The following is a 27777-nucleotide window of genomic DNA, read 5'->3' as shown; positions in this document are numbered from 1 at the left end:
TAAGAAAGTAAAATACAGTATAAGTTATTACTGTCTGAATGTATCTATTTTTTGTCTTTTATTTACTGCAATGGTGAAATGCGAAACCAACTGCCTGTGAAGTACAGAGTCTAATGAAAACTGCACATCAATGGCGTCTGCGTTCGTGCTGGTGACGTCCATCCGCCGATGACCAAGAAGACAACCGCTGGTTGCCTGGCTTCATAGAGGAGTGTTTCTGTCTCCCTGGTGGATGAGAGAATGCATTGCAGTCTGATGGATCAACAACAGATGTAATAATGGCAACTATATTTGTTTTGACATGAAACTAAAACAGACTTTACACATGTAATAACATAACTTTAAAGGATTGCGCAGAAAGTTTGTTGCGACAATCTTTTTACAACAATCGATGTCTTTGAGATGACATAAATAGTTCAAACTTGTTGCTGAAAAGCAGCGACTGAACTCAACTTTTGAACTAACTTAGTGATGCAGTTGTTGAATGATTCTCCATATACAGGTGATGTCACAAGGATAATGGCTACCAAGGATCATGGAAGGAGGACGAGGGTGTCTTATGGTCTGAGGATGCAAGTTTCAAGGTAAGACGACTTAAGAAAGTAAAATACAGTATAAGTTATTACTGTCCATAAGTATTAATTAGTTCCTTCAGTTGTTAGCTTTGTTAGGGTTCCTGCGCCAGGAGTGTCGCCTGTGACAGACATGGCGCATTACAAGTTTCCTTTATTATTATTATTAAGTCGTAAAAAAAGTGCTTTTGAAAACTTAATGTGGCTTATTTTGAATGGCCAAACAAAACTAGCTCAATAAAACCATGCAGTTTAACCCTTAACAGAACCTAAACATTCTTTTCTTTCCTCTGATGTGTTCATAAGTGGTCATCAAAGTTTAACGAAAAATTTACAATTTATTTTACGATTTGCTAAATGCAGACAAACAAGTTGATGAGAAATATTTGACTCCAAAAATTCAAATAAATAAACCCTAACGAATAATATGATTGAATAACTCAAACCCACATTTATGTTGACCTAAATTATTCCCAAACTAAATGGAATAATTCTATTTGGAAGTGCATTTTCTGAATGTATCTATTTTTTGTCTTTTATTTACTGCAATGGTGAAATGCGAAACCAACTGCCTGTGAAGTACGGAGTCCAATGAAAACTGCACATCAATGGCGTCTGCGTTCGCGCTGGTGACGTCCATCCGCCGATGACCAAGAAGACAACCGCTGGTTGCCTGGCTTCATAGAGTGTTCCTCTCCCTGGTGGATGAGAGAATGCATTGCAGTCTGATGGATCAACAACAGATGTAATAATGGCAACTATATTTGTTTTGACAGGAAACTAAAACAGATTTTGCACATGTAATAACATAACTTTAAAGGCAGTGGACACTATTGGTAATTGTCAAAGACTAGCCTTCACAGTTGGTGTATCTCAACATACGCATAAAATAACAAACCTGTGAAAATTAGAGCTCAATCGGTCATCAAAGTTGCGAGATAGTAATGAAAGAAGAAAACACCCTTGTCACACGAAGTTGTGTGCGTTTAGATGGTTGATTTTGAGACCTAAAGTTCTAAACTTGAGGTCTCGAAATCAAATTCGTAGAAAATTACTTCTTTCTCCAAAACTATGGCACTTCAGAGGGAGCTGTTTCTAACAATGTTTTATACCACCAACCTCTCCCCATTACTTGTCACCAAGAAAGGTTTTATGTTAATAATTATTTTGAGTAATTACCAATAGTGTCCACTGCCTTTAAAGGATTGCGCAGAAAGTTTGTTGCGTCAATCTTTTTACATCAATCGATGTCTTTGAGATGACATAAATAGTTCAAACTTGTTGTTGAAAAGCAGCGACTGAACTCAACTTTTGAACTAACTTAGTGATGTAGTTGTTGAATGATTCTCCATATACAGGTGATGTCACAAGGATAATGGCTACCAAGGATCATGGAAGGAGGACGAGGGTGTCTTATGGTCTGAGGATGCAAGTTTCCAGGTAAGATGACTTAAGAAAGTAAAATACAGTATAAGTTATTACTGTCCATAAGTATTAAGTCGGAAAAAAGTGCTTTTGAAAACTAAATGTGGCTTATTTTGAATGCCAAAACAAAACTAGCTCAATAAAACCATGCAGTTTAACCCTTAACAAAACCTAAACATTCCTTTCTTTCCTCTGATGTGTTCATCAGTGTTCATCAAAGTTTAACGAAAAATTTACAGTTTATTTTACGATTTGCTAAATGCAGACAAACGAGTTGATGAGAAATATTTGACTCAAAAAATTCAAATAAATAAACCCTAACGAATAATATGATTGAAAAACTCAAACCCACATTTATGTTGACCTAAATTATTCCCAAACTAAATGGAATAATTCTATTTGGAAGTGCATTTTCTGAATGTATCTATTTTTTGTCTTTTATTTACTGCAATGGTGAAATGCGAAACCAACTGCCTGTGAAGTACGGAGTCCAATGAAAACTGCACATCAATGGTGTCTGCGTTCGTGCTGGTGACGTCCATCTGCCGATGACCAAGAAGACAACCGCTGGTTGCCTGCTTCATAGAGGAGTGTTCCTGTCTCCCTGGTTGATGATAGAATGCATTGCAGTCTGATGGATCAACAACAGATGTAATAATGGCAACTATATTTGTTTTGACATGAAACTAAAACAGATTTTACACATGTAATAACATAACTTTAAAGGATTGCGCAGAAAGTTTGTTGCGTCAATCTTTTTACAACAATCGATGTCTTTGAGATGACATAAATAGTTCAAACTTGTTGCTGAAAAGCAGCGACTGAACTCAATTTTTGAACTAACTTATTAGTGATGCAGTTGTTGAATGATTCTCCATATACAGGTGATGTCACAAGGATAATGGCTACCAAGGATCATGGAAGGAGGACGAGGGTGTCTTATGGTCTGAGGATGCAAGTTTCCAGGTAAGACGACTTAAGAAAGTAAATACAGTATAAGTTATTACTGTCCATAAGTATTAAGTCGTAAAAAAGTGCTTTTGAAAACTTAATGTGGCTTATTTTGAATGCCCAAACAAAACTAGCTCAATAAAACCATGCAGTTTAACCCTTAACAAAACCTAAACATTCCTTTCTTTCCTCTGATGTGTTCATCAGTGTTCATCAAAGTTTAACGAAAAATTTACAGTTTATTTTACGATTTGCTAAATGCAGACAAACGAGTTGATGAGAAATATTTGACTCCAAAAATTCAAAGAAATAAACCCTAACGAATAATATGATTGAAAAACTCAAACCCACATTTATGTTGACCTAAATTATTCCCAAACTAAATGGAATAATTCTCTTTGGAAGTGCATTTTCTGAATGTATCTATTTTTTGTCTTTTATTTACTGCAATGGTGAAATGCGAAACCAACTGCCTGTGAAGTACGGAGTCCAATGAAAACTGCACATCAATGGTGTCTGCGTTCGTGCTGGTGACGTCCATCTGCCGATGACCAAGAAGACAACCGCTGGTTGCCTGCTTCATAGAGGAGTGTTCCTGTCTCCCTGGTTGATGATAGAATGCATTGCAGTCTGATGGATCAACAACAGATGTAATAATGGCAACTATTTGTTTTGACATGAAACTAAAACAGACTTTACACATGTAATAACATAACTTTAAAGGATTGCGCAGAAAGTTTGTTGCGTCAATCTTTTTACAACAATCGATGACTTTGAGATGACATAAATAGTTCAAACTTGTTGCTGAAAAGCAGCGACTGAACTCAATTTTTGAACTAACTTATTAGTGATGTAGTTGTTGAATGATTCTCCATATACAGGTGATGTCACAAGGATAATGGCTACCAAGGATCATGGAAGGAGGACGAGGGTGTCTTATGGTCTGAGGATGCAAGTTTCCAGGTAAGACGACTTAAGAAAGTAAAAAACAGTATAAGTTATTACTGTCCATAAGTATTAAGTCGTAAAAAAGTGCTTTTGAAAACTTAATGTGGCTTATTTTGAATGCCCAAACAAAACTAGCTCAATAAACCATGCAGTTTAACCCTTAACAGAACCTAAACATTCCTTTCTTTCCTCTGATGTGTTCATAAGTGTTCAACAAAGTTTAACTACAAATTTACAATTTTCTTTACGATTTGCTTAATGCAGACAAACGAGTTGATGACAAATATTTGACTCTCTAAAAATTCAAAGAAATAAACCCTAACGAATAACATGATAGAAAAACTCAAACCCACATTTATGTTGACCTAAATTATTCCCAAACTAAATGGAATAATTCTATTTGGAAGTGCATTTTCTGAATGTATCTATTTTTTGTCTTTTATTTACTGCAATGGTGAAATGCGAAACCAACTGCCTGTGAAGTACGGAGTCCAATGAAAACTGCACATCAATGGCGTCTGCGTTCGTGCTGGTGATGTCCATCCGCCGATGACCAAGAAGACAACCGCTGGTTGCCTGGCTTCATAGAGGAGTGTTCCTGTGTGGATGAGAGAATGCATTGCAGTCCAATGGATCAACAACAGATGTAATAATGGTAACCATACTTGTTTCACAAGAAACTAAAACAGTTTTTACACATGGAATAACATAACTCGAAAGAATTGTGCAGAGAGTTTGTTGCATCAATCTTTTTAACAGTCTGCGTCTTTGAGATGACAGAAACTTCAAACTTTTTCATGAAAAGTAGTGTTTGAACTCAATTTTTGAGCTAATTTTGTGATTTGATTTTGAAGCAGTAGTTCCGTAATGATCATCAGATGATTACATTATATTAGTCTCTATATGGTTTGTACTGATGTGATAACAACTTTCTTTCAGATGGCGCTCCCTTAGAGGTCATCCGCTAGATGGCGTCTATACAAGAATGCTACCAATGGCCATTGATGTAACATTCTAAGATTGGCTGAAGGACACAGCACACAACCAGAAACAACTGAGCTTAAGATGCTGATGCTGGACGGGGCGTTGAAGGCGGCCATCAGAGGTTCCCAAGATGGCGTCAGTTAAAGACAACCTGTCGCTCAACTACTACTTACATACAGGTTATTGTGATGACTACTTTTCTCCCATCCTGTCAACATGGACCATGAAGATGTGACATCACAAAGATAGATACGTCATGGCTTGAGGAGATATACATCAAGTATTATCTACAACTACTTACCAGGATCCTTGAAGGTAAGATCTCTTTTAGCTAATAAATCTGAGAAATCCATTAGCGTGCGGAAAATAAACTTTGCTTAAACACAAAAATTGATCTTACAAATCTTTTTGTTTCAATTTTGTTTTATATCATATTACAGGATGAACAGAGTGGAACAACTAAGAGTTGATTACGTCAAGATGCTGAGCCACATTATGCAGCACCAATAAAACTGTTGCTTCAACACAGTCTTTGTAAAGGAGGACTGTTTCTTCATGATGACTGCCCTCATCTAAGGTTGTATCCAAATTGGTGGTACCAGCTTCGACTGTTACTAAGGATGTACTTCGACCATTGAGTAGTCGTTCCAAGAGCATGAACAACATTGAACAAATCTTCAAATGGATCTTGATATGACAGCATGATCATCCGGATTCATCTGCAGATTGAACTCACGTACACAACAAATTTTTCTTATTGTGGAACAATGACTTGAATATTAGTATTGTTTGAAGCTTTGCATGGTGAAGAGAAATAGGAAGAAACTATAAATATGTGTATTTAACTTGTGGGTACACTCTTTTGTATGAGTGTTGGCTCTGAAAAAACTCTGTGTGAGTGTTTGATCAAGGCTGATTTGTCATGGTGTCCCAGACTGCCGTGTGCTTGATGTTTCTTGATTCTCATGGATATGAATGCAGCAGGTCTCCTCTATGTGTCATCGCATTCGGAGGGAATGCTGGTCTTCTGTGTGAAGTGATGTTTGAATCTTGTACGTTTCTGGGTTGAGCTTGGCTGATGATTTGTTGGAGCTTGTGAGATGCATGGCCGATGTATGGAAGGGTGATGGTAGCCTTGAACTGCGGACTTTTGTCTACTTGTGTGATGAGGAATGGCTTGGGCTGGCTGCAGGAATTGAAGGTCTTTTAGTCGTTGAGTTGTAGTGATGTCTTGATGTGATGAAGTTCCTGCTTCAAGCTGCCTTGTTCAACTTATTTTGTAGACAGAATACGTAATAACTTGTAATGAGATAATTCCTTACAAGTTAATGTATTCACATTTTTAATGTTGCATGTTTGTAATGAGGTATTTCATTACACTCATGCAAAACATTCTTGCAATGAAATACCTCATTGCAAGTATGTCAAAGTTTCAAGTGCGTAATGAAGTACTGCATTACAAGCATGAAACAAGTTATGTAAATTTGTAATGCAATTGCTCATTACAATTATGAAACAATAGGGCAAACTCATTACAAATATAAAGACAACAAGCTTGTCAAGAAGTGTATATGAGTGGTTTAACATTACAAACTAATAAAATTTAGTTTTACTTTTACTGAATTTGAATATTGTATTAAAAATGAATGGTACCTTTTATTGTGTCGTTCCGTTATTCATCCAAACAATATTATAAGTGTTCTGGGGGTACCCCCACATGGTGGCCACCATGTTTTTTTTGTATTAGTTATTATTAAAGGACATGTAAATATTGTGACTCACATTGGGTTCAATAACTGTTATTGAGGTTTTAAATTACAATGGTCATGACATTGTACTGTGTTACTTGAGGGTGTTTGAGTCCTCATTGTTATGCTAATTAATTACAATGTTCATTGTTACGAGCTAGGTAGGCATTAATTTGTGCACGATGTTGAGTTTTTGCTCAATAGAGGGCGCTGTTCGCCGGGCACCGAGTACTAGTTGTTATATTAATTAATTACAATGGTTATAACAAAGGTCACAACATTTATATTATCTACTGTTAATTGTGTTGCATTAATGTCACACTCGGTATTGATATTCTTTATACCTTGCAATAGTTGAGATTGCTCGTTAATTATGTTTTTTATAAATTTTATACAAAGGACATGACATTAGTTTTATTATCTGGTGTTAATTTTGTGCCAAAAATGCCACACTAAGATTGGTATATTGTGATATACCATTCACAACAGTTTTATAGTTGAGAGTACTTGTTAACATGGTTTTTTTTAATTACAAAATTGTTGACAAGTTTGATATTCGCCTATGTAGATAGCTATTTGATGCTAATATCAGGGTTTTCAAGAGTACTTTCTCACAAGAGTGTTTCTTCACTCTGCAGACAAAGGGAGCTAGCCACTATAGTAATGACTTCCGATATAGGATATTGATTGAAATTATATAATGTATCTTATCTTAAACAAAGGAAAGTAATTAATTGGTTTTACTGCAAGAAAACGGTACTGTATATAAAATTTTCTTTAACCGCATAATCATGGTCAACAACTTTAATTGAACAATTGAAAGCATTTCTTAAGTCATAGTTATTATAGATAAGTTTAAGTGGGGTTTTCCAGAGTATTTGTTATCTCTGGTTTTTCACTCCGTAGGCTAGGTATCAAAGGGGGGTAACATTTCAAAGAAGCAATTGTTGTAATGGTTACAAACTTGGATGTATTATGATCCCTTTAACTGTTGTGGGGTGGAAGATGACAACCTTCACGTGGTCCACCCTGTTGTTAACTAATGTCATCAAAGACCTTTTCGCAAATTCTTTTGCAAAGTGCTTACTGTTGAACGAGGTGCATGCTGATCCAGCTCGCAGTCAAACTTGATCGCTATGCATGCGTACCAAGTATTTGCGATGAGGTCAAAACCAATCTATGTAGCAACTCCTTGTTTTCATACTGGTGTTGTCTTCTAGCCTAATTATTTTTAGTAGGCCCTATTAATGCCTATTACCATAACTATCAATCACTTAAAGGCAGTGGACACTACTGGTAATTACTCAGAATAATTATTAGCATAAAACCTTACTTGGTAACGAGTAATTGGGAGAAGTTGATTGTATAAAACATTGTGAGAAATGCTCCTTCTGAAGTGCCATAGTTTTTGAGAAAGAAGTCATTTTCCACAAATTTGATTTCGAAACATCAGATTTAGAATTTGAAGTCTCAAATTAAGCATCTGAAAGCACACAACTTCGTATGACAAGTGTGTTTTTTCTTTCATTATTATCTCTCTACTTCGACGACCGATTGAGCTCGAATGTTTACAGGTTTTTTTATTTTATGCATATGTTGAGATACACCAACTGTGAAGACTAGTCTTTAACAGTTACCAATAGTGTCCACTGTCTTTAACTTTGAAGTGTTTTTTTGCCCGTTATGTGTATAGTAAGTTCAAAATGTTCATTTTATTTTGCCATATTTATGTTTATGGCTTTAGTGTGAAATAAATACCTTGGTCATGTGAAACAAGAAACAATATTGTGATATATAATTAACATTTTAAAATAATAAAATACCCCTGTAAAAGAAATTGCATTGTTTTGCCACTAGTGAAAAATGTCTTAAAACACATTGTACTGTAACCCAAAGCTGCTGCACTCAAGCTTGGCTGCACTACTTTATTGCCAAAACTATAAGAATAATTATCCCTAGATAAAACACAGTCGGAGAAGTGTTATCGTGGTAATGCTTCTTATACTTCTTTTTTGAGATATTATTGCAAAAATTCCTAAGAGAAGAGAGTCCCCATAGTAATACACAGTCTGAGAAGTGTTACCTCTGTACACTTTTAATACTTCTTTTAAGATATTGCCAACTATAATATTATTAGTCAAGGGCTGTTCCTGTCAAGGCAATATTTTAAATGGTCAAAATTAGTATAGTAGGACACAGAGTGCAATTTCCACCATTCTCCCCAGGACCTGGAGCAATCCCGGGTTTGCCCCTCCCATCATCCCCCACCCCCCCCCCCCATCATCCCCCATCCCCCCCCCCCAATCATCCCCCATCCCCCCCCCCCCCCCCCCCCCCCCCCCCCCAGGGCCTAGGTGACATGGCATCCAGGGCCCATTATTTCAAAGAATTGTATGCTTAGCAGAAATGAGCTGGATACCACTCACAAAAACTGTACACATGACATGGTATTATGCTGGTAACCTTAGTCTGGTAGTATATTTTGTTATAACAGGGCCAAAGAAAATTAATTTCATCTAAGAACAACCCTAGCGCCCTCTGTAGACTAGTTATGTTTAGTGTTGCATTCCGTGATCAATTCAAGATGGTGAACATCATCGCGGGAAGTATGAGTAAGTGGACAATTTTGACTGTTAATAGCTGTGTAAAGTATTATTTATGAGGCAACTAAAGCACACAAGTCAAGCTAAGGGCTGTTAGATTACATTTATCTGGTTCATTCCGCCGTCCGCTCGAGAGAAGCTACTTTTAAATCGTTTTCTTCGGTTAGCTGGTCTACGCATCTAGTTTGTAATGTTATCGACTGTCACTGTGTCAGCTAATGTACATGTGTATGTACGTAGTGTATTGAAAGGCATTGTTCACGTTTGGTAATTGTCAACGACCAGTCTTCTCACTTTGTGTATCCCATAAAAACCATAGAGGGAGTCGTTTCCTACATTGTTTTAACCTTCCATCAGCTCTCCAAGTCCAATGATCGTTACCAAGTCAGTTTTTAAGTTAATATTTATTTTGAGTAATAACCAAACGTGTACAATTCCTTTTAATAGGGCTACCGGTATAAATCCAGACTAGCTAGTATAGTTAAAGTACATAATATATTAATGTAGTATCACTGTGGTCAGGTGGTTAGACTGCAGGACTTACAATCACAAGATTGTGGGTTCGAATCCCCCAGCTAACCGCTGATTTCACAATGACTAGAATAAATATTGTCGTCTAGTTACTGAATCACAATTTCTTGATTGTAATTGATAATCATAGATGTTACCCCAATGTTTGTACTATGAGAGAGATTGGTTGTTGCCAGCTTGGTGTTTATATCCCCTTGTGGGAGTTTGCCGAGTTTCCTTGATGGAAAGATCATCTTTGAGCAAACAAACTAGTGTGAATGGTGAGTTGCGATATCGTAAACCTTCCTCCCGGAAGTTACCTGGGTCATTCCGTGTCAAATCAACCAGTGGTCCCCAGGTGACCCTCTCAGATTTTGATGAAACTTCATCAGAATGATTGGATGTTGCAAAAATGAACACATACAAAAAAGTTAAGTCATATTCCATGTCGTTTTCGAGATATGACCGTTTGAAATTTGGCCGAGGCGGCCATTTTGTGCTCGCGCGAGACGCGAAAAGTGATTTTTTTGATAATTTCCGACTTTGAAAGCTCATAATTTAGTTTTTGTACCAGGTAGAGAGCTCAAATTCAGTATTCCATCTTACTTTTTGCCAAATTTCATGAATCTGCACTCAATTTAAATGTATTTCCTTTAATTTTCTAGTTATGGTCACCCAAAGTAGGCACTTTATTCAGCCGAAAATGTTTTTTGTGATTTTTGGGGTCACCCTGTGCCCACATGAGGGGTCAAATAAATCCTATATTCCCTAGGTATAATCTATGGGTGCATGTTTATACCCATAAGCAATTATAAGCTCACCAATGCATTAATTTAGAAATAGCATGGGCCCAAAGTTGGTTCCAGCTAGAAAAAGGTCAAAATGACCCCGCCCGTCTTGACCCCGGTTGACCCCGCGATCAATTGAAATGTTTTTTGAAATTGATACCAGTTAAACATATATATTATATCTACTTATACACCAATTTTCAGCTTTGGCACTCAACTCCTTCATGGTGTGGTGGCAATTTGAATATTATATGTTTTTGGCACATTTTAATGTAATATCATACAGTATGTACATGTACATTCATGTACACATGTACAATACATGGTAAAATATGTTTGAAGCTTGTGTAACTTATTTTTTTCTGGCTAGCAAAAAAGTAAGTTTATTTGTGTTATTGTTTTTAGAAATGGGTTGATGATGCATGTTTTTAACTGCAATAAATAATTTAAGGCAGGTACCACAAAGTGCTGCAAAATTCTCCCATAACACACACAAAATATTGGAACCATACCCCAGTATGGAACCATACCCCAGTGTACCGTGTGTAGTTTCACTTGAAACATGGATCAAACCACACAATACAAATTAAATCTGCCAGTACTTAACACTAACTATCTGTCATATTCTTCTCTGGTTTTAACCCAACCCCAGTCCCCTTTGTTTCCTCCATGCTATGTTTATGCTGGTTAAACTTTCCAATCACATGGTCACCTCATTTGCATATTAAACGCTGGTATTACTTTCCATACACTACTTTTTAGAACAATACTTCTCTAATGTGTATCACATGCAAACACTCATTTCTCAAACAAATATGTACTTGTGTATCACGCAGACACCACAGATGCCAATGCGTTGATGTTACTTTTTGCTAGCCAGAAAAAATAAGTTACACAAGCTTCAAACATATATTACCATGTATTGTATGTGTACATGAATGTACATGTACATGTACACTGTATGATATTACATTAAAATGTGCCAAAAACATATAACATTCAAATTGCCACCACACCATGAAGGAGTTGAGTGCCAAAGCTGAAAATTGGTGTATAAGTAGATATAATATATATGTTTAACTGGTATCAATTTCAAAAAACATTTCAATTGATCGCGGGGTCAACCGGGGTCAAGACGGGCGGGGTCTTTTTGACCTTTTTCTGGCTGGAACCAACTTTGGGCCCATGCTATTTCTAAATTATTGCATTGGTGAGCTTATAATTGCTTATGGGTATAAACATGCACCCATAGATAATACCTAGGGAATATAGGATTTATTTGACCCCTCATGTGGGCACAGGGTGACCCCAAAAATCACAAAAAACATTTTTGGCTGATTAAAGTGCCTGTTTTAGGTGACCATAACTAGAAAATTAAAGGAGATACATCTAAATTGAGTGCAGATTCATGAAATTTGGCAAGAAGTAAGATGGAATACCAAATTTGAGCTCTCTACCTGGTACAATAATTAAATTATGAGCTTTCAAAGTCGGAAATTATCAAAAAAATCACTTTTCGCGTCCCGCGCGAGCACAAAATGGCCGCCTCGACCAAATTTCAATGGGTCATATCTCGCAAACGACATGGAGTATGACTTAGCTTTTTTGTATGTGTTCATTTGAGCCACATTCAATCATTCTGATGAAGTTTCATCAAAATCTGAGGGGGTCACCTGGGAACTTTTCTGAAAACTGGTTGATTTGACACGGAATGACCCACCTAGACTGTGTGCACACAAAACGACAGATTGTCCAACATAATAATAATAATAATAATATTAATAATAACAATTTCTGGAGGTTGGTGAGGGACTGCTGGAGGGTAGTGACATCGTCCTTAAATCTGATGGGACGGTATAAAAAATATTCATCTGCGAAAAGGCGAATTCCAATTGAAACATAGTCCGTCAGGTCGTTTATAAACACCAGAAGTAAGAGGGGATCAAGCATAGTACCCTGCAAAACTCCTGAAGCTTCATTGGATAGGTTGCTGCTCTTCTTCAAGAATGACTTGTTGGGTGCGACCTGTCAGAAAATCCTGTATCCAGGACAAGAGGTGACCACTCACGCCAGTAAGGTGTTGATTCAGGAGAAGACGCTCATGTGGGACTCTTTCAACGGTCTTTGAGAAGTCCAAGAAAACTCTATCAATTTGCTCTTTGCTCTTTGGCATCTGGTGAATGTGTGATCCCCTTGTGTGACATGTATTCTTTATCCCTTCTTCTTAGACATTGTTGTTTCCTTCCTCCAAGATTCTACTATCCTTGGAGTACATGTAGGTTTTCAGAATCTGGAAGACTTTTGAACTACTACTAGGGCAGAAGGTAGAAAAGCTGGATTTATTGCCCCAAAGTTGGTAGTTGCTTGAAGATTATTTGATGCAATTGACATAATAATTTATAATTTATCCTTAATTTCTATTCTTTGACCATTGATCTGTTTTAGATTCAATAGGATCTTCACCATACAATGAAGTAACTTAACGCACTCCCGGCATTACTCAATCTGGACATATGTAGCTATAAAGGTAAGTTTAATTTTTTTGAAGCCAATAGACATGGGTCTAATGAATGGAACAAAATGGTAGTCATGAACAGCCGTGTAAAACCGGAAGGGTCTTGGCCATTTGATAAAGGCTCAAGCGGAAGGCGAGGGCCTTTAATCATGGCCACGACCCTGCTTAGTTTTAAACAGAAATTTAAGAACGAGTCAATGCTCTTTTATTCCCATTCATAAATGCCGTTTTCCGACGACCTTGAGCTCCGTATGTGTGTTTCATTTCTATGACTCGGACAGTTTTTGGATGCATTCTTGGTGCAAGACGTTCCTCGTTAACACAACACACAGCACGGCCAACTCACCAACAGTGCCTGCATTGCCTGCAACAAGAACTGTCTTGCATCAAGACTAGTGTATAGTAACCAAAAATAATAACTGGTTATAAACAGAGTTCCAGCTGGTCATTATCAACATTAAACACCCCCAAGTGACCACTCGCCGCCAATAGTAATAGCAAAACTGTCTTATTTATGAATGGCAGTTTATAGACTGACAGGGTCTCGGTTGCTTCCTACCATGACTACCAAAGTAGGTTCTTGTTGCTAGCTACCGTCTCTTTAAATCTCAAGCCTTAGAGTGACAAACATTTTGCCCTGCACTTCTTGCAACTGGGATTTCCTTACGTTGGGCCTCAAAACACAGATCAATTCTTCAAGAAACATCTTATCAGGGTCAACATTGACTTTCTGAAAAATGGCACTGGGGTTACTTAAGTGATTTATATTTTATACATTCTTTCATATTCATTAATCCCTTCACATCTGTGGCTAGAAATGCAAGTTCAGCATTCGACATACACTCATAAACATACATTTTGAGGGGGAAAAAACGGATGAAGAAGAAAGACACCTTACATTTTATACAGTTTAATTAATCTTTATATCTTTCTAAGGTAGCCCACCTTGGTGGGCTGTTAATGCAATATTTTGATGCAGCCATTTGATGCGGCAGTCATGGCCAAGCTGATGAGAACACCAAATTCAAGCTCTGGTGTTTCTGATCAGCAGAGTGTGGGTTCGACTCCCAGTGTTGACATTTTGTGTGATTAAGCATTTTTAATAATACTTGGTTGTTACATGTACATTTATAGTGCGCTTTATCACACCCCTAAGGGGCATATCAAAGTGCACATTATTTTACCTGCCAGGTACAGTGGAGCTAACATTTATGAGACCTATTTTTTAAAATTGTTTTACAAGGTGCTATGGCGCATTATGCAGCCAATTAAACCAGGAATACTGGGGCGCAGTAACCTGTTCGCTTTTCGATGTAAACTGCACTATTTTTTACATGCTGTTCACAACACACGGGACCAACAGCTTTGCGTTCAATCAGAAAGTCAAAGCGATGGTTAAGTGTCCTAACCATTATTGCTCCATCCTTCAGATGGGACGTAAAGCTGTAGTTCATGTGTGTTGTGTAATGTATGAAAATCAGCACACTTATCATATATAGCGAATGGTTTTGCCCATATGTTCCTGGTCTGATCAGCAGCATATTGCACCACAGCACATTGAAACCATTACATGATGCTATAAAGGAATACATCTCATACTTTAATACACCCCTAGGGGTGTGATAAAGCGCTGTATAAGAACCAAGTATTGTTAGTACTATTTATTTATTCTAATTTAGGCCCTGATGTGGTTCAAGTGTGTTTGATCATGACCACTTGTTTTAACTGATTATGTGTATATTTTGTTCTCTTTTAGACCATGCTTTGACAGAAACTGTGATACAAATGTTTCTGACAATGATTTGTAAATCATCTTGCTGTTGTTCTGTGGTAAGTACATACATGTATTCTAAAATGTGTCTTTATAGAGGCACTGAACACTAGTAGTAATTACACCAAATAATTGTTAGCCCAAAAACTTTATATTTTTGGTCACGAGCAGTGGAGAGCTGTTGATAGTATAAGCAAATTGTGAGAAACATCTCCTTCTGAAGTAACATAGGTTTAAAGGTAGTTTTCGAAAAAAGTTTTGCAACAAGGGTGTTTTTTTTATCGTTATTTGGTTTTTCAACTTTGATGACGAATAGGCCCTTCCCATGAAATATGCAAATGAGACGTGCACATGCGCATAAACACCTATGGATGACAAATTCAAAAAGGAGTTGGATCGTGCATGCCAAACTCTTGAGGGAGCTGGTTTCATTTTTGGGTTTCATTTTCATTGGCCAGATGCCAGTAAGTTGTCCTGTAGCTGTTTTTAGAAACCAAAAGAAAAAGGAGACAAATAATTGTCTTCATTTTAAATCTCTTATAAATAATTGGCACAAACGAAGATATTGAGGATGCAGAAAGGAACAATTGTAAGCTGATCGTGAAGAGGCTGATCAAAGAAGTGGATGAACTTAAGACTGAAAACATCACTCTATGGCTCAAAATATTGGCTCTGCTTACCGCAAAATTATTCTGCGCTTATGAACACCAGCCTTTAATTTCTTCACTAGCTGTGTATAGTGAAGAATGCCTAGTTGTGGTAAGCTGGAGTACACACACACATGCCAGAATCCCTGCTAATTATCCATTAAAACATTATTTGTTTTTGCTCAAAGTTTGTAGATCATTTACAGATTTCAGCAAACAGCTCTGAAATAACTATATTTTGCCTTCAAAATTGTGTATATATATTCTGTGATTAAATAAATCTTTCAATGTATAAACATCCAATCCAAACCACAGTATGGGTGATGAGTAAAAACATCACAATCTTTCAGATAACTGGATCTTCTTGTATTGTTTCCCTCTAGTGTTTGGACATTTTATTGAGAACCCTTTTACCCCTTTCTGCATCAACAACAATTCAATAAACAAATTAATGAAAGAGTCTAGCTACGATCCTTATGGTTGAAACACCCTGGTTTACCAATATTGGACAAACTGTGGACTTCTTTATTGCCTTGTTGACTCATTTATGGAATCCACCCAGACAAAGAGCCTAACCCTACCTCCCCCACCCCCTCCACCCTTTGCAATTCACACCACAAGTATAAGTTGATCACTGTAAACTTCGTTATTGCCTCTCTAATTCATTTAGGGAATCCATATTCCAGACAAAGAGCCTAACCCTAACCCCCCCCCCCCCCCAACACCCTTTGCTATCCACACCACCAAGTATGAAGGTGATCACTGTGTGCTGCTTCATGGCCTCTCTGAGTCATTTAGGAATCCATATTACAGACAAAGAGCTTAACCCTACCCCCCCCCCCTCCCACCCTTTGCTATCCATACCACCAAGTATGAAGGTGATCACTGTTGACTTTTTCATTGCCTCTCTGATTCATTTAGGGAATCTGTATTCCAGACAAAGAGCCTTCAACTCTTTTTTTTTTTTTTTAAGAAAGCCATTGATGGAAGCAAGCAAACTTCTTTGTGATAAGCTGTGTAATGTCGTATATAGAAATTCAACTTAAGAATGGTCAAAGTGAAGTCTTGATTACCTATAAATGAAATAGAATGCCTAAAGCGAAGCAAAATTGAATGACTGAACGAGAAAAACGCAATCATGTGCGCACAAAACAAAATCGAATGCATAAAGAGCTAAAAAGAAACCCTAGTTTGAGATGAAGGGAAAAACGTGTGAATTAATAGCAACACCAGACTGTGAATCCATGAACATGAAGTATTGAAAACAAAGTAATCTGTTTTCATGATTATTGAAATTGTGCACCAAGCCTCATGAACAAAGAGTACCCACAACTGTGATTCATTTGGTTTTTATGTCCTTTTCTTAACTGGGTCTCTTTATGTTAATGTCACCTACAAGTTCAGATTTTGTAATGCTGTGTGTCATTGTTCATAAATAGTCTTATAAACATTTTAATTGCATGTGTCTTTTTTTCCTGTTTCTTAGGATTTGTCTATGTGAAATGTTTGACATCACTGAAGGAGCAAGTATCATCAATAATCATTTTAATAATTTGTACTAATTGGACAAGAGGACACTTTGGACCCAACTTCCTATGTGACTACATTGTAACAAGTGAGGACTGTGAGTATGAAAAACCTTTCCTGGACACAATCACGCCACATGCACAATATTGGAATGGAATTATTCTGCTACCAAGCTAACATTTCATGAGTGCAAAGCCTCGGGAACATACTTTTATTTTTTATTTTTATCTTTTTGGGGGGAGGGGGGTGGGGATGGGGGGAGTGGGATTGTGCAGTTGGGAGGGGGGTTAGTCTAGATTTGAAGTTTTTAAACCTAATTAAACTCAAAAGATGGAGGCGACAGCGTTTAGAAGGCTCGTCACCCCAGTATGATGTCTTGCATTGTATCCCAGTACGGTCTGTCTCTCATCATGGGTGATCAGCTCCTATAATGGTGACATTGTGAGATTGCACTCATCATGCAAAGGTGCGTGCCACTTCTGCATTGATGCGGAGGTGTGTGGCACTTCTGCCTTGTGCGGAGGTGCGTGCTGCTTCTTTACGGTCAAACTCCATCTTTAGACTCAGGCAAAGATAGCCCATCAATTAACTATGTTGAAGAAATCTCCCAAAAAGAATTGTTAAATATAGGATAGTAGAATAGAATAAAATCAAATAGAATAGAACCACAGTACTTGCTGACTGTAAACCTCCTTCAATTAGCCAATAGGATGAAAATTGAAGTCCATTTACAATTTAGTAAAGGTAAAAGACTAATGTATGACACTTATTGTCATGTTTTTGATTTGCTTTTAATTTAGTGTTTGTTTACTGGTGGGAGTTTAATAGCTTTTGAGTCCACTCTTCTTTTTCTAGTTTGTGGCACACTTTAGTTATGGTGGTTCAGGTATACCATTAGGTAGTGCAATATAATGAAAAACTACTTAACAGAAGTTAATCATATAGTGGGAGGTCGCAGACAAGAAGCCTAAGCTTGTACAAGGACTGATCTCTTCAAAAAGAAAACATACATGTACAAATAGGAAGTTCTGATAGAAACATAGTTACTGTTAGATTGATTTGAACTCCTTATTGGAATGGCCCTGTTTGTGAGTGGAGACTGCTGTGGTATGATAAAGATATCAAACTGGTCATAAAGTGAATCAAATTATACTTTTGTGTAAAACCAACATTGTTAATTAGTTACTGTCCACTTGCAAATTATGTTTTGCCTTAGATAAACGTCAAGTTTTAACAAGATTCAAAAATGTAAATGATTTTGTAGTGTTTTGAAACCCAACTACTTATTAAGTGAGCTATACACCAGTGGATGATTTTTGCAATCACATTGCGGGTCCTGAAGCGGATTGAAATTAATTTGTCACAGGTTCATGTTTGTCACAGGTTCATGTCATGTCAGTGATTTTCTCAAAGAAATGCAGAAATCAGTCTATAAAATTCAAATAAGAAATCTTTCCTGCCATTATGTTTAACACAGGTTTGTAAAAATAAGAAAACATGTTATAAATAAAACAAACCATATTTTTTTTTTTAATGAGGTACTGAAATATTTGTTGATCGATTTGGGGTTGAATAACTAAAATTGCCTAGAATGAGATTCAAACCAACGACCTCTAGATTAACGTACCGGCGCTCTACCAACTGAGCTATCTAGCCCTACGTTGACAGTCTCCCTATTTTTTTGTCAATATCTAAAATACAATTATTTATAAAATTACTTTTTATTTTTGTTACAATGCCTAAGCTTTTTGATTTCATCTGATAGATATGCGATTCCACAGTTCATCAAGAAAAAATTGTACATATTTCTACGACATGGATTTGACAACTGGCCTCTAGATTCAACCTTTAGTCAGGTATGTACATGTAGAGGTAGAGCAGTCTGGGAACATCATAATTATGGTGTGAAATATTTCAGAATTATAGCTTATTCACTTGATTAAGTTTTGGCTTAAAACACCATTGGAGCAGACGAGCAAATGTTCAACATTTACAGTTGAGTTATATCCAGCCATGGCGCTATGTAGATCAATCTGTAGAAACAGAAAGATCTCCAAGAGGTAACATGAGAGAAACTCAGAAGGACAAACCAATACAAGAAGAAAGATGGTAAGAGACTAAGGCATTGATTGGACATTGAAGTACTTTGTGAGAGACCTACATAGTTAGTGATACAGTTGAAAAAGAACCCAGTGCACTTATTGAAAAGAGAAGGGGTTTGCCCTAGTGTTCCTGGCTGTGGCTGCTGAATGCGCCGTAGCACCATTAAAACCAATACATAGTGCTAAGGATAAGGAAAAAACACCCTTGTCGCACAAACTTTGTGCTTTCAGATTCTTAATTTCGAGACCTTAGCTGAGGTGTACAAAATCAAATTCAATTTGTGTGTGAGAAATAACTTCTTTCTCAAAACGTCGTTACTTCAGAGGTAGCCGTTTCCAACAATGTTTTAAACTATCAACATCCTTCCATTGAGCGCTAACAAGTAAGTTAGCTAACAATTATTTTGAGCAAATTACCATAAATATCCAGTGCCTTTAACTGTTAATCAAGCCCTCGTGATTCCAGTGCAATTTGTTTATTGATATGTATTATCATCATCCTGGCCATCTCATTCATATATTTCATATCCTATTATATTCCTCTTACTAGCCGAGAGAAGTCTTTATAAGAATTATGGTTCACCACATCATGGCCACTCTGCTTCATATGGAAGTAGTTTCCTGACCCCTAAGCCTAATCCATCTGTACCTGACTTGGGCTCCCAAGTAGCTGAGCTTGAGACCCCTGGATTCATGTATACACTACTGTTCAGCAATGATGTCAAAGCTCTGGTAAGTTTTAGGGTTCATTGAGTTCATGTTTCTTATACTCAAACAAAAATTGATTTATAACTACATTTTTACCTAGTCAGTTTTCCTTGTGGCTCATCATGTATAATAGGCTGAATATAGAAATGCTGTGTTTCTTTTATTCAGATTTGTTGAACCAAAACAAGGGTTTTCTTTTCAGGAAAGTATTCAGGCTCTTTCTTTGTTCAATTAAGAAACCATGTATGCTCATGTTCACCAAAAGTTTTACAAAAAGTTGATCTTAACATGGTTTGTCCCTGGGTGCCTTGCATGGCTTAATCGTTGTTTCTTGTGTAACGAAGGTCAGTGATCTGCACCAGTCAACACGAAGACACCCGTCTCAAAAAGACAATCCTTTCGAGCCCTTTTCACTTGCTCGCAACGAGGCGTGTGCACTCGATGGGGGGTAATAACATGCTCGTTACAGCCCTCGTTTCCCCCTGCGAGCCTCGATTTGAAATTTAAGGGCTGTACTGTATCTACCAAAACGACAATGAGACCCAATAAACACACATCGTTGTATCTTTCAGGGTTATTCCTTGATGAAAACCAAGCTTGTTATCATACTTGCTGTGGAATCATATGTTCTTAATTTGTTCAAATAAGGACACCTTCACAATTAAGTTTTCTCCTGTTTACCTTGCACAAATAATCATGCCAACAATTCAATTGAATATTTTTCTAAAACTTTGCTAGATTGAAAGATTGGTACAGAATGTTCACCAAGCTCAGATCATAGTATCCAACTTAAGTTGCACACCAGTCACCAATGATGGAGAGGGCTTCTTGTCTTGGTTTTCACAAAGTACCTTCAGTGACCCAACATCTAGAGGTCAAAGGTCACAGGGTCATCTTCAGCTGCAGGATGATATTGGTCCAGTAGACGCCAACAAGTTGTGCAGATACTTGGAATATACAAAGGATTATCTCTCCAAAGTGTTTCAGGTAATTAAATGTATTCAATTGTTTTAGATACTGTATGCCGTTCCATCATGTCAAACTGAATTACAGAAGCTTTGTTGCAAACAGGTAACTTTAACATTGTGGCGTGTTATGGCCTGGCGGTTGGGAGCGCCGGATTCGGGCTCTGGTGATTGATCAGCAGAGTGTGGGTTCGAATCTCGGTCAAGACACTTGCTACATGTACATAAAGTTGGGGAGGGAGTGCTTTTTGCTCTACCAGCCAGGCTTCTGATTGAGGATACCTAAGCCTATGTAACATCCGTATGGACTGTAAAGGGGGTAACCCTGTTTCAGCCCTAAGAATAGGTGGCAACACCTGCTGGAAGAACAAATAATTGTAGCCCACACCTTGAAGTGGCCTTCAGGCCTTGTGTGTCTGGCGAATTGCATAACAAAAAACAATAAAATATTTGTGTCTTTAATCTCATACAACACAGAGTATAAGGCCTCCTTGCCGTAACTTTTAAACACATTACTAAAGTGCAGTTTTCAAGCAGTGTAATGAGAATCAATGATTTGTGGTTTTGCAGGTAAATGTTCACCTCATGTCGTGTAAACATCTCCACCATCCAAGATAGCGTAACCCCAAACAACCTTAACAATAGAGGGCGTACTTGTATTTAACCAAGGACACAACAGCCTTTCAATGCCATATTGAACTTTGACAGTATTTAAGACCAATTTTTTCTCTGGTTTGAACTTCGGTGAAGTCTTACATCGAATGTAATTTGTTTAATATCTTATAGAAGAGTTCCGGTAACACCATGTAATAACAATCTCTAAATGAGTTGGGGTGGTTCTGAAAAGAACCGTGGATTAACTTGACGTTTCGATCAGTATGCTCTGATCGTCTACTGGAGAATGCTGGACTCTGATGCTGCATGCTGCTTTAGTACTGGGCGGCGGATCAGCGGTGATGCATGAAGGCGGGAAATAGAGGCGGGAAGTGAACTCGATGATGCTTGGTGAAACCTGCTGTGGAGCCTTGGGTGGTATGTGGGGGTGTGTGCTCACTGAACCGTGTCAGTAGGAACAAGCACAAGGGATAGTGAGGGTGTGGGGCCTAGGTGACTGAGGGTATAGATGACCCAAAGCAGTCTAATGGTTGGAGGCCTAGGGGGTGACCGTGGATATAGAAGATCCATTGTCCAGAAGACGATCAGAGCATACTGATCGAAACGTCAAGTTAATCCACGGTTCTTTTCAGAACCACCCCAATTCATTTAGAAATTGTTATTACATGGTGTTACCGCAAACTCTTCTATATCTTATATCCACCATGCAAAGTTTCAAATCCTACTTGTTTAATATCCATAGATGATGAATAAACTACGAAAGTTTGAGATCGCATACCGAGGTGACCCAGAACTTCAGCCAATCAGAAGCTTTGATTGTTCGCAAGCTGTATGCACTCTCGTCAAACTTCAACACTACGGTAAGATTGATTTGATGATTATTTGACTGATCTGACAGGTCGATTTTCAAAACTTGTAATTTAAATTATTATTCACTGAAACCAACAAATAACAATGTCGAAATAATAATAACAGACAGTTACACAGGATAGCGTTGGCAAATTTGACCATCAATGCATGGTGCGTTGACATACCAGAGTCATCAGGTCATCTATTTCATTCCTTAAACTATCTCGGGAGCTACTAATGAGCTAGCAATGTGTACTGTCAAAGTATGTTGTTCAATTAAACTTAATTTAAATATAAGAACCCTGCCTGACCGCGCAGAAACCCATTTAACTTGGTGTCTGGGATCAATTAAAGTCAAGGGTCATATATTGGAATTTAGAACCAACACCCAACCTATTGTTCTAGGTGATTTAGAACCAACACCCAACCTATTGTTCTAGGGGATTTAGAACCAACACCCAACCTATTGTTCTAGGGGATTTAGAACCAACACCCAACCTATTGTTCTAGGGGATTTAGAACCAACACCCAACCTATTGTTCTAGGGGATTTAGAACCAACACCCAACCTATTGTTCTAGGGGATTTAGAACCAACACCCAACCTATTGTTCTAGGGGATTTAGAACCAACACCCAACCTATTGTTCTAGGGGATTTAGAACCAACACCCAACCTATTTTTCTAGGGGATTTAGAACCAACACCCAACCTATTGTTCTAGGGTTAGGCCTATTGGCCATGTTGTGCCAGTAACTATTATCCTCATTTAAATGTTCTGGAGGGTGTGACGGAGAGATTTAAAGGCAGTGGACACTATTGGTAATTACTCAAAATGATTATCATCATAAAACCTTTCTTGATTATGAGTAATGGGGAGAGGTTGATGGTATAAAATATTGTGAGAAACAGCTCCCTCTGAAGTGACGTAGTTTTCGAGAAAGAAGTAATTTTCCACGAATTTGATTTCGAGACCTCAAGTTTAGAATTTGAGGTCCCGAAATCAAGCATCAGAAAGCACACAACTTCGTGTGACAATGGTATTTTTTTCTTTCATTATTATCTCACAAATTCGACGACCGATTGAGCTCAAATTTTCACAGGTTTGTTATTTTATGCTTATGTTGAGATACACCAACTGTGAAGACTAGTCTTTGACAATTACCAAAAGTGTCCACTGTCTTTAAAGTGAAAAGTAAAGAGGGAATGAATCTATCTAATCAGATTGTACCGTTTGGTTAGTTGTTCAAACTGCTATGGAACAAACTTTCTTCATTGTACAGTCTACTTCAATTTGAGAACCAAACTAAACCCATGTGCTTGTGTGTTTTCTCATGTATTTAGTTTGGTGATAAAGTCTTTGAGGTGTATCATCGAGCAGATTTCAGTGGAGCTTTAGCTAAGCAGATCTTCACTGCACGTACATCAATCCCAACCCATAGACAGACGGCCATTCCAACGCCCCCATACCGTGCCTCCCCTCAACAACAAACATGCAATCCAAGATTGAGTCTTCGTTTTCTAGCTAATTACTACACTCTAGCTAAGCTGGTACTGCTCTCGCTGATTCTTTGGTTATTTATTGGCTTTGGACCTACTGGAATATTACTCACGCTAGTGTTCTTGACTGTGCTCTACATCTTTTTCAGCGGGGTGGTGTACAAAGTTAGACAACATTCACACACACATGAGCATATTGAATAATATACAAGCACATGGTGCAGCCAACATGGATTCAGTTCGGTTATAAACCATTATAGACTTGACTCATTGTTGTACCTATAATGACTACCAAGGAGAACCCAGTCAAATGTCGGATGGATAAAGTGTGTATTTACACCAATGAAGGACTTGGTAAACTCTAGTTTGGAATCAGTACTCTACTGGGTACAATATATGTTTCACAATTGTCATCATGGAGGACTTTGACAAATTGAATTAGTTGGCAAAACCTTAAAGTACATTGTAAATTGATTTGTGGAAGACTTGGTCAACTTTAATCATAAATTGCAGGGTTGAAACAATACACCAGTAAATGTTCACATCTAAACAGGGTTGAAATAATAAGTTGCAATGTTTTGCACTGCGTTTAATTTCAACACTTTGCATGGTAATTGCATGGTAAAAAGTTATACTGGTAAATAAATACTCGGCTAAACATAAAACCACACTATGTCTCTTGGCAATGAGGTTTTGATTAAAATACACTAGGAAAAGTTGTATCAAAAAGAGTCAAGATCTTTGTATACAAAGTGCTGTCTTGCAACCATTTCAGTAACAAACATCATTTTGTTATGAGGTGTTCCAGAAAATGCAACGATGTACACACAAACCGAGGTATACACATGCAAGTCACTCAATACTGACACGCAAACTAAGAATGAAAATTGTTACAACACTTTTAACAATAAACAAGTTTTGTTCTCAGTGTATTGAAAGTTTTGATGTTAATCAATCCATGAAGTCTAGGCTATCTGAGGATTAAAGTACAACTTTTTGTTTAACATGTACATCCATGAAGATCGTATCTCAAAAGTATGCCATCTCAATGTTGCAACTGTCCATTACAGTTCAAAATTATACATAAAGATATTGGAACACACTTCTAGTGTGATAAGTCAATTGAAACACTATTTCAAACAAGTATTACCCTGTCTCTCAGTTGTTTAATGATTTATTTCAAACTTTTATCTGTGGCATCCATCAAGTTAGCCGTCATATAAACCACAAAGTATATGTCATGTAACAATGATAGGGTGTATTGAAATGCACAATGATGCAATTATTTTAGAATAACAAAATAAACTTGTAAATTATACCAGGTGTTGTAATTAATCTTCAATTACATTTTATCTCCTGAAAGTATGTTTGAAAGGGAAACATTTCACAAAGTGCCATCTTGCAACTCTTTTAAGGGAAAATAAACTTTGTAATAAAATATCTCAGAAACTGTGCTTATTCTGCTACAACATGATCTCTGATGTAATGTAGTCAATCAAGTTTGGCAATTGTTTTGCAGACAAAGTAGTACTGCTTAGCACAAGTTTGCAATTCATTGAATAGTAATCTTCACATATGCAAAACAATTAAAGGGACAGACGGTTATTTATTCTGTCAAACAAAAATCTTAAAGGAACACGTTGCCTTGGATCGGTCGAGTTGGTCTTTGAAAAGCGTTTGTAACTGTTATAAAATGCATATGGTTGGAAAGATGTTTTAAAAGTAGAATACAATGATCCACACAAACACACCTCGAAATTGCACGGTTTCCCTTTACCTCGTCGACGAACAAGGTCGGCCATTTGTGGGAGTCAAATTTTGACTCCCATAATAAAAAAATAAATAGCTGACCGTGTTACTTCGCAAAGTAAAATGAAAACCACGCAATTTCGAGGCAAATTTGTGTGGATCATTGTATTCTACTTTTAAAACATCTTTCCAACCATATGCAATTTATAACAAACTAAAATACTTGTATCCTGCTTACTGCGGTTAACTGCTGCTTAGCATAAATGTTTGAAGCAATATTGTCTTAAGCTTAAGCAGCTCTATGAAGTTGTGCAATGAAGTTATCATTATTGGTTTGTCGAATCTTAAACTCATCTGGGATCTATCATAGAGATGCTTAAGCACAATCAAATTATGCTAACAAGAAAAAGGGTTACCAACTAAAATACTATTTTATGTAAGATCTGTGACTGGTATCCTGCTTACTGCTGTTTACTGCTGCTTAGCATAAGCAAAATTTTCTTTGGCTTAAGCAGCTCTATGAAGTTGGGCAATGAAAATGAAGTTACCATAACAAAATGTGGCAGGTTCCTGTGCTTTGGTTTGTTAAGTACTAGTTTCCACAAGTTGTAGGTAATAAACACAGTAAGCATTAAAGCCATTGGGCACTTTCGGTAAACAGTATTGTCCAAGGCCCACACTTCGTGTACCTCAAGTTATATATAAAATAACAAACCTGTGAAAATTTAGGCTCAATCGGTCATCGGAGTCGGGAGAAAATAACGGGAAAACCCACCCTTGTTTCCCCCTGTTTCGCCATGTCATGACATGTGTTTAAAATAAATCCGTAATTCTCGCTATCGAGAATTGATATTGTTTAAATGTTTTTTCAAAAAGTAAAGCATTTCATGGAATAGTATTCAAGATTTCACAATTACCTTCTGTAAACCCTGTAAATTATTAGTAAATCTGTGAGCTTTTAATTTTTGTTCTGTACCGAAAGTGTATAATGGCTTTAAAAAACAGATACTACTATGGAACCATACAAAAGATGGTTATTTTAGTACATTTTGTTAACAAATTAACAAATTTTCTTTTTCCTATTTTGAAGATTTCCGATTCAGTGCTCTTGGAACAAATGACAGTTGTGTTCTGCTTTTACCTCTTGGTCCATCCACACCTCTGAAAAACAAAAACAGAAAACACAGTTAAAAATACCTATCAATATTAAACTCATATTATATTCAATAAACTTATTTGACAAATAAAAGCAATATAAATAGGATCACTGTCAAGTAAATGGTTTATTGTATAAAGATTTAATTAAATGGAGAGATTGAAAAAACATTTTCCCTAACAGTCCCCATTCCTTTATATCCAATACCAAAGTAGAGAATTTAAAAGGAGCTATACCAATCTTGTATAAAAGTCCAAACCATGTCATGTAGAGTTACATAAGAGAAAAGGATATAATATATGAATATTCAAGTAGGTACATAGAAAGTATCCTCACAAGTTTTGGTTTGTGTGAATATTCATGTAGGAGTTTGCATATTGATTAGTTTGTTGCATCATGAAATCTGCATCAGCACAATTTGTGAATACATTATTTAACACAAAGAGTAAGAATGTCTGGAATGAGGTGTGGCCTTTTGTGTGGATGTGAAGTGAAGTTGAAGGAGAGTGGATGCATCTTGACCACTTCTTGCCTTCATGAGTTGCTATGGACCCATTGGTTTTCACTGCAAGGCAGACCAAGTGGATTTGTCAATCCTAAACTAACCATGGAATATTAAGAGAAACCTTGGAGCATTAAGGATACCTAATGTGACTTTTTACCAGTGATCCAAGGCAAGACAAACATGTAAGTTTACTTAATTTTATTATACCATTTTCACCAGAGCCACAATATGCCTTCAGTTCTATCATTCAACAAGATGTTTAGAGATACAAAAGCAATTGCATAAAATTTGGGACATCTGGTCCTGAAAGCTTGTTGGTGAAATCTTTATGCACTCTTGACTTACAATCCAGTTTAGAGCTATTATATTTGTATTCACTATGCATTGTATCAATAAAATGTTCCTTGCTCTAAGTTTTGTGATACTAGTGTGTCCATTTAGCACAACACTAATTGGTTTAAGAGTTTTAAAAAATGGTTCCTTGTCGCAATAAACTTATGAAGGATACGCTGGTAAAATCCATGTTTTAAAGTTCATAAAATGGTTTGACAAGGCTTGATTTGCGCTATATGTAAATGTGGCCGCGATGCGTGTGATCAACGCATAGTGTACTGTCCTACTACGTCAAATCGTCGTCTACTCG

At 37.1% G+C, this 27777-nt stretch overlaps 3 long non-coding RNA genes across 6 annotated transcripts; all 3 read left to right on the top strand.

Moving 5' to 3' along the window:
- Positions 1-59: 59 nt before the first annotated feature.
- On the top strand, positions 60-5124 carry LOC117297830. Of its 2 annotated transcripts, XR_004519917.1 has the most exons (4): positions 60-272; positions 503-584; positions 4380-4551; positions 4836-5124. It is a non-coding gene; the product is annotated as an uncharacterized LOC117297830 (long non-coding RNA). The 2 variants fall into 2 exon arrangements; XR_004519916.1 differs by lacking the exons at positions 4380-4551; positions 4836-5124 and adding an exon at positions 1153-1165 and having other exon boundaries at positions 91-272.
- A 40-nt stretch (positions 5125-5164) lies between these two features.
- LOC117297829 lies at positions 5165-7623 on the top strand. The gene is made up of 2 exons (XR_004519915.1): positions 5165-5195; positions 5321-7623. It is a non-coding gene; the product is annotated as an uncharacterized LOC117297829 (long non-coding RNA).
- A 1516-nt stretch (positions 7624-9139) lies between these two features.
- Positions 9140-25178, top strand: LOC117297590. Of its 3 annotated transcripts, none has more exons than XR_004519896.1 (9): positions 9140-9240; positions 12975-13056; positions 14801-14874; positions 16949-17086; positions 18755-18845; positions 19642-19823; positions 20538-20786; positions 22122-22239; positions 23569-25178. It is a non-coding gene; the product is annotated as an uncharacterized LOC117297590 (long non-coding RNA). The 3 variants fall into 3 exon arrangements; XR_004519898.1 differs by lacking the exon at positions 9140-9240 and adding an exon at positions 9921-10022; XR_004519897.1 differs by lacking the exon at positions 9140-9240 and adding an exon at positions 12495-12585.
- The last annotated feature ends 2599 nt before the right edge of the window (positions 25179-27777 follow it).

The sequence above is a fragment of the Asterias rubens genome, chromosome 12 (assembly GCF_902459465.1).
Source record: "Asterias rubens chromosome 12, eAstRub1.3, whole genome shotgun sequence".
NCBI classification, from domain to species: domain Eukaryota; kingdom Metazoa; phylum Echinodermata; class Asteroidea; order Forcipulatida; family Asteriidae; genus Asterias; species Asterias rubens.
The sequence above is the reverse complement of the archived record's forward strand: the minus strand, read 5'-3'. Positions and strand labels throughout refer to the sequence as shown.